Raw genomic sequence first — 6,050 nt, forward strand, 5'->3', positions numbered from 1 at the left:
ACATGCAGAAGAATGAAACTGGACCATTTCCTTACACCACACACAAAAATAGACTCCAAATGGTTGAAAGACCTAAACGTGAGACAGGAGTCCATCCAAATCCTAAAGGAGAACACAGGTAGCAACCTGTTCAACCTCAGCCGCAACAACTTCTTCCTAGAAACATCACCAAAGGCACAGGAAGCCAGGGCAAAAATGAACTATTGGGATTTCATCAAGATAAAAAGCTTTTGCACAGCAAAAGAAACAGTCCACAAAACCAAAAGACAACCGACAGAATGGGAGAAAATATTGCAAATGACATATCAGATAAAGGGCTAGTATCCAAAATCTATAAAGAACTTATGAAACTCAACACCCAAAGAACAAATAATCCAATCAAGAAATGGGCAGAAGACATGAACAGACATTTTTCCAAAGAAGACATCCAAATGGCCAACAGGCACATGAAAAAGTGCTCAACATCGCTCGGCATCAGGGAAATCCAAATCAAAACCTCAATGAGATACCACCTCACACCCGTCAGAATGGCTAAAATTAACAAGTCAGGGAACGACAGATGTTGGCAGGGATGTGGAGAAAGGGGAACCCTCCTACACTGTTGGTGGGAATGCAAACTGGTGCAACCCCTCTGGAAAACAGTATGGAGGTTCCTCAAACAGTTGAAATTAGAGCTACCATTCGATCCAGCAATTGCACTACTGGGTATTTACCCCAAAGATACAAATGTAGGGACCCGAAGGGGTACGTGCACCCCAATGTTTATAGCAGCAATGTCCACAATAGCCAAACTGTGGAAAAAGCCAAGATGTCCATCGACAGATGAATGGCTAAAGAAGATGTGGTATATATACACAATGGAGTATTACGCAGCCGTCAAAAGGAATGAGATCTTGCCATTTGCAACGACGTGGATGGAACTGGAGGGTGTTATGCTGAGTGAAATAAGTCAGTCAGAGAAAGACATGTATCATATGACCTCACTGATATGAGGAATTCTTAATCTCAGGAACAAACTGAGGGTTGCTGGAGTGGTCGGGGGTGGGAGGGATGGGGTGGCTGGGTGATAGACATTGGGGAGGGTATGTGCTACGGTGAGCGCTGTGAATTGTGTAAGACTGTTGAATCACAGATCTGTACTTCTGAAACAAATAACGCAACATATTTTAAGAAAAAAGAAAAAGAAGAAGATAGCAGGAGAAGAAGAATGAAGGGGAGTAAGTCAGAGGGGGAGATGAACCAGGAGAGATGATGGACTCTGAAAAACAAACTGAGGTTTCTAGAGGGGAGGAGGGTAGGGGGATGGGTTAGCCTGGCGATGGGTATTAAAGAGGGCACATTCTGCATGGAGCACTGGGTGTTATGAACAAACAATGAATCATGGAACACTACACCAAAACAAATGGTTTAATATATGGTGATTAACATAACAATAAAAAATTAAAAAAAAAGAAAATAATTTCTCACTACCTTAAAATGTTAGTTATGACATGACCCAATAATTCGACCTAGAAATATACCCAAGAAAAATGAAAACATGTCCCCATTTAGAGTTTATATAATTATGTATGGCAGCATTATCCGCAATAGCAAAAATGTGGAAATAAAGTGTAGTTTATCTATATAATGGAATACTATTCAGCAATACAAAGGAATGAACTGATACAACTACATGAACTACAAGATGGATAAATCTTATGCTAAGTGAAAAAAGCCTGACACCACAGACGACACATTGTATAATTCTCTTTATATAACATTTCTAGACAGGCAAACCTACAGAGATAGAAAACAAATTATTGGTCGCTGAGGACTTGAAATTGGAATGTGAATGACTGCATATGCACATGAGAAGACTTTTTGGGAGAGATGGAAATATTTTAAAAGTGGATTAAGGTGATGGCTGCATAACTTTGTAAATTTACTAAAAATCACTGAATTACCATGTATTCTGGGTGAACTTTACAATATGCAAATCAGACCTCAATAAAGTGATTAAACATAAAAATTAAATCTCCCAATTTAAAAATGCTCACAACTAGTTCAAATTCTTAAAAGATCTTTGTGAAAAAAAAAATACCCCAAGTCTACAGTGATACCTGAAGTCTGTGTATAAGTCCTTGGGCTGCCCTCTTGAAATGTCAGTGCCAAGTGGCATGAATAGAATTTTAAATGAAATAAAATCCTCGTTTTCTAGGAGTTGAAGAGCCAAAGGCAGAAAATGGGAAAGGAAACAATTACAACAGCCAATGATAAATGCTCTAAGTGGGTTGCGCAGTGAGCTATGGGTCCAGATAGTCTTTGGCTCTGACTGGGTGAGGGCTGGGGCACCACAGAGGAGGTTGGACAGTGCAGTTAGGTTCTGAGGCATAAGCAGGAATTCAGGAGGTTGCAAGTGTGGGAAGCCGGGGGGGGGGGGGGGGGGGCATTTCCAGGCAGGGGGAACAGAACAGGGAAAGCTGGAGATGTGGTGCACATGGAGAATAGAAAAAGCAGGAAAGGAAGGTGGGGGCCATATTATGAAGGGTTTGGTAGGCCATGTTAAAGCTTTTGGATATGGGATTAAGAAGGAGTTTACTTGTTGGAGAACATAGGCATGCTTCTTTTGGCCTACATTAAACTTTGTAAATTTTGGCAATATCATATTGTACTCATTTAAACATATGCATTAATATACCACTTACTGTGTCCCAGGCACTGTTTTAATACTTCAAATAAACTCACTTAATCCCATCAACAGTGGTTCTCAAACTCTAACTTGCATGAGAATCACCACAGTCTTTGATTTAGTACATCTGGAGTGGAGCCTGAGAATTTGCATTTTGATTCAGTTCCCAGAAGAAGCTGATATGCTGGTCGAAGGAGCACACTTTGAGAACCATTGCTTTACAGCAAGTTTACCAGTGGCTTTATACCTTATAAGAAAGGTGTCATTATCACTGCCATCCCAGTGTTATAGATGAGAAAACAGTTAAGCAACCTGCCCCAAGCCATATAGCATTTAGTGATGGGGCTGGGATTCAATGCCAAGCAATGACAGGCATATCTCCTAGGTCACAGGTTGCAAACAGAGTTAAGGGTTGGCATTTTCAATCTTTGTTTGCAACTATCAAAAATATATTACACACACACACACACACACACACGTTGGCCTCAACTGACATCTGAGATACAAGAGTGAAACGTGCTGATGCCAAGGGAGTGGTAAGGGAAAGTCTTTCAGGAACTCTGTGGGCCATTCCAATGAAGTATTATTTTGGTCCTACTGGGATGAAGCTAGGCTTTAGAAATGCACGAGTATCAATGTACAAAATTACTAATTAAATATCTAAAGGAAAATCTTTACCATGTCACACCTCGAAACTGAACTGTAGATGAGTACTCAATATCTATTGCTTTAAATATATTTATTTCAAATTTTTTACAAATTATGAAAACTAACAATATCTGGAGAAGACAATATAATGCTTTTTGTGTGTATGTGTGTGGGGGGAGGGTGTCCCAAGATGAAAATTGCAATTCTTTCAAGAATCTGCTTGCTTTTCACATCTTGATCTAATTCGTAGCATCTCCCTGGTTGCCTTCCAATAAACAACTTCTTCTTTAAATTGGTGGCATTATGTTATGTTTGAGATCTGAATCACAGAGACTGTAATACAAACCTGCATGCTCCATCTTGTCGTTTTGTAGAGTGCTGTATATCTAATTAAAGCTTCTTATGGGTCCATAAAAAGACTTAACATTAAAAAAGCAGTCTGTGTTGGAGAAAGCCCCAGGGCAGTTCGGAGGAGGGGTTTCTTCATTAACAATAAACATATTTGCTTAAATTCAAAGTTAAGTGATAATATATTAATTTGCACTTGAATATTCTTAAATATTGCCTAAGCATAATCAGATCACGTTCCCACATTTATGGTGTGGAACTGAAAATGGGTCATGTTCTTGCCAGCAGCACTCTAGCTTCCCAAGAAACACGGGGAATGAATAAATGATTCACCATGTGGCCAGTACCAACTGTATCCCTGATGTTCTTCGAATCAATTTATTATTCTGTTCCTTTTCATTTATTGTTTTGCTATTCATATGTCCTTGTTACCCTTATAGATTTTAGTCAAAACCTGAGTCACATGGCAACAATATAAATACTCTTTTCCAAGGGCTTATCTATTATGGCGTTGTTTTGTGGTTACTGTTACATCTCAGGGGCCATAAACCTTGGTGGCAGAGGCTATCAACCACTGGAATTCCCTTGGGAGAACATTATAGTAGTATTTTTTTTCCCCTTTACTGGGTTCCCTAAATAGTGATACCTCCCTGAGGGGAAAAATGCATGGTCTTCTAACTTCCCAGTAGTAAAGGCCCGAATTCCACAAAGAAACTACTGCTTAACATATGGCTAGAGTTAGAATGGCAGCGTCAAAGTGAGATTTTTCTTTTATGGTCTTCCTAAATCAGAGTGATCCCAGAGCTGGGGCTTTGACTCATCCTTAAAGTGTAGAGGCCCAGCCTGAGGCCTAGAACCTAAGGCTTTCTTCAGCCAATGATCCATCACGCCATGCTAGAGCATTAGGGTAAGTGGGAGTCCCCCTTTAATAGAAAACCTTATGTTATCACCCTGAGGGTTTGCACCCCCTCCCCCCCAATCCACTTTTACTTTTCAATCATCTTCAGACATGCAAAATTGATGCTGTGGAGAGTCTGGAAAAAAAAAAAAAACAACCCTGACATTTGCTGGTCAACAAAGACATTTGCTAAAGCCATCTAGAGTTCTCTTCTGCACCCAATCAATTTAATCAAATTTGGAGCATCTAAGCAGCTTTTACTTGTATATTTACTTTTTCTTGTGTCCTTCCTCACTAAGGTGTCTTTTATTGGAAGGGTGGAAAGAAAGGAGAAACAGAAAGGGAAAAGCAGGTTGGAGAAACCTGGCACCTGGCTTGTTGGCTCTCCCTTTTAGGAACCTCAGAGAGCTGATTAGCCATTGCAAGACAAGCTTTCAAGGGTGGGAGTCAGTCCCCCCCCCCGCTCCAGCACCCCTCTGTGGCTTTGGTTAAGCTCCCTTCCCCAGCCAGTTGGCCTGGTGACCATGCCGCTGAATCATCTAGTTAACCACGGTTAAGGTCTGCTGTTTTGAATCCCGGACTTCATATGCTTTATTACTTTCCACGACCTTTTGCCCTTCCAGGCGGTTTCCAGTGGAGGCAGCTAACTGATGGGGCCGGCTCGGCTAGTGTCTCCCGTAGACCTTTAAAGCCAGCGCTGCATTCAGATGGTGGGCTTTTCTCCTTTTGTTTAAACAGCAACAAAATCAACAAAATTCTTTCAAATTGGGTTCCCAAGAAATAAAACTGTAGAGAAAAAGAACATATGTATATTCGTATATATATACATATGAATGTATATTTAATTTTTTCCCTCCCCTTGCTTAAACTTGGGCGGGAAATGCGGCGAACCTTTAAAAGGGTAAAGTGCGTGCTACCCTTAGCCCCCGCTTCAGGACGCAGTCAGGGGCGCACGCTGTCCCTTCCCTCCGAATTTCCCCCGACAGCTCGCGCTACTTTTCTTAGCCATTGTCCCATATCCCCGGTGCTTCCTCCTGCATCGTTCCCTCTTCTCGGGCGCCTTGCCTGCTTCCTACCGCCAGCCACAGCCCAGACTCGCTGAGGTGAGACGCCGCCAGTATGCCCTCCAGCAGCCCGGGCGCTGGAGCCCGCAGGTGCTGTCGGCCCCGCCCTTCCCATGGCCCCGCCCCGGCGTTGCGTCACAGTGACGCGCGTGCCGCGCAGGCGCAGCTCGGCCCCACCCCCTCCCCGCGGCCGGCCGCCCGCTCGGTATTATGATTAGCGCTGGGTGCGGGGATTCGGCGGCCGGGAGGGAGTCGTCGGCGCCGCGGCCGCTGCTGACGGACGCTTGCCTGCCGGCTGAGGTAGGAGCGAGCGCGGAGCGCGGCCGGGCGCGGCGGCCGTGGACCGCGGTGCGGGCCGGCCTCCGCCGCCTGGTAGCCTGCGCCGTTGCCGGGCTGGGAGTCCGGGCCGGGGCGCCCACCGCAG

At 43.7% G+C, this 6,050-nt stretch overlaps 1 protein-coding gene and 1 long non-coding RNA gene across 3 annotated transcripts in view; one reads left to right on the plus strand and one right to left on the minus strand.

The window, feature by feature from the left end:
• Positions 1 to 5,126: 5,126 nt before the first annotated feature.
• LOC141371607 (uncharacterized) lies at positions 5,127 to 5,684 on the minus strand. Its single transcript, XR_012376698.1, has 2 exons — positions 5,454 to 5,684; positions 5,127 to 5,348 (listed from the first exon to the last, which is right to left on the minus strand). It is a non-coding gene; the product is annotated as an uncharacterized lncRNA (long non-coding RNA).
• Positions 5,685 to 5,800: 116 nt separating this feature from the next.
• SNRK (SNF related kinase) overlaps positions 5,801 to 6,050 on the plus strand; it is a 55,191-nt gene continuing 54,941 nt past the window's right edge. Inside the window, exon 1 of one of the 2 annotated variants that reach the window (XM_025884944.2) lies at positions 5,801 to 5,926. The gene's annotated coding sequence lies outside the window, so the exon portion shown is untranslated. The remainder of the gene's footprint in view (positions 5,927 to 6,050) is intronic. The other variant, XM_073902666.1, reaches the window with a different exon arrangement.

Source organism: Callorhinus ursinus, unplaced genomic scaffold (assembly GCF_003265705.2).
Source record: "Callorhinus ursinus isolate GAN/ISIS: 27379988/994484 unplaced genomic scaffold, GSC_fseal_2.0 scaffold1, whole genome shotgun sequence".
NCBI lineage: Eukaryota > Metazoa > Chordata > Mammalia > Carnivora > Otariidae > Callorhinus > Callorhinus ursinus.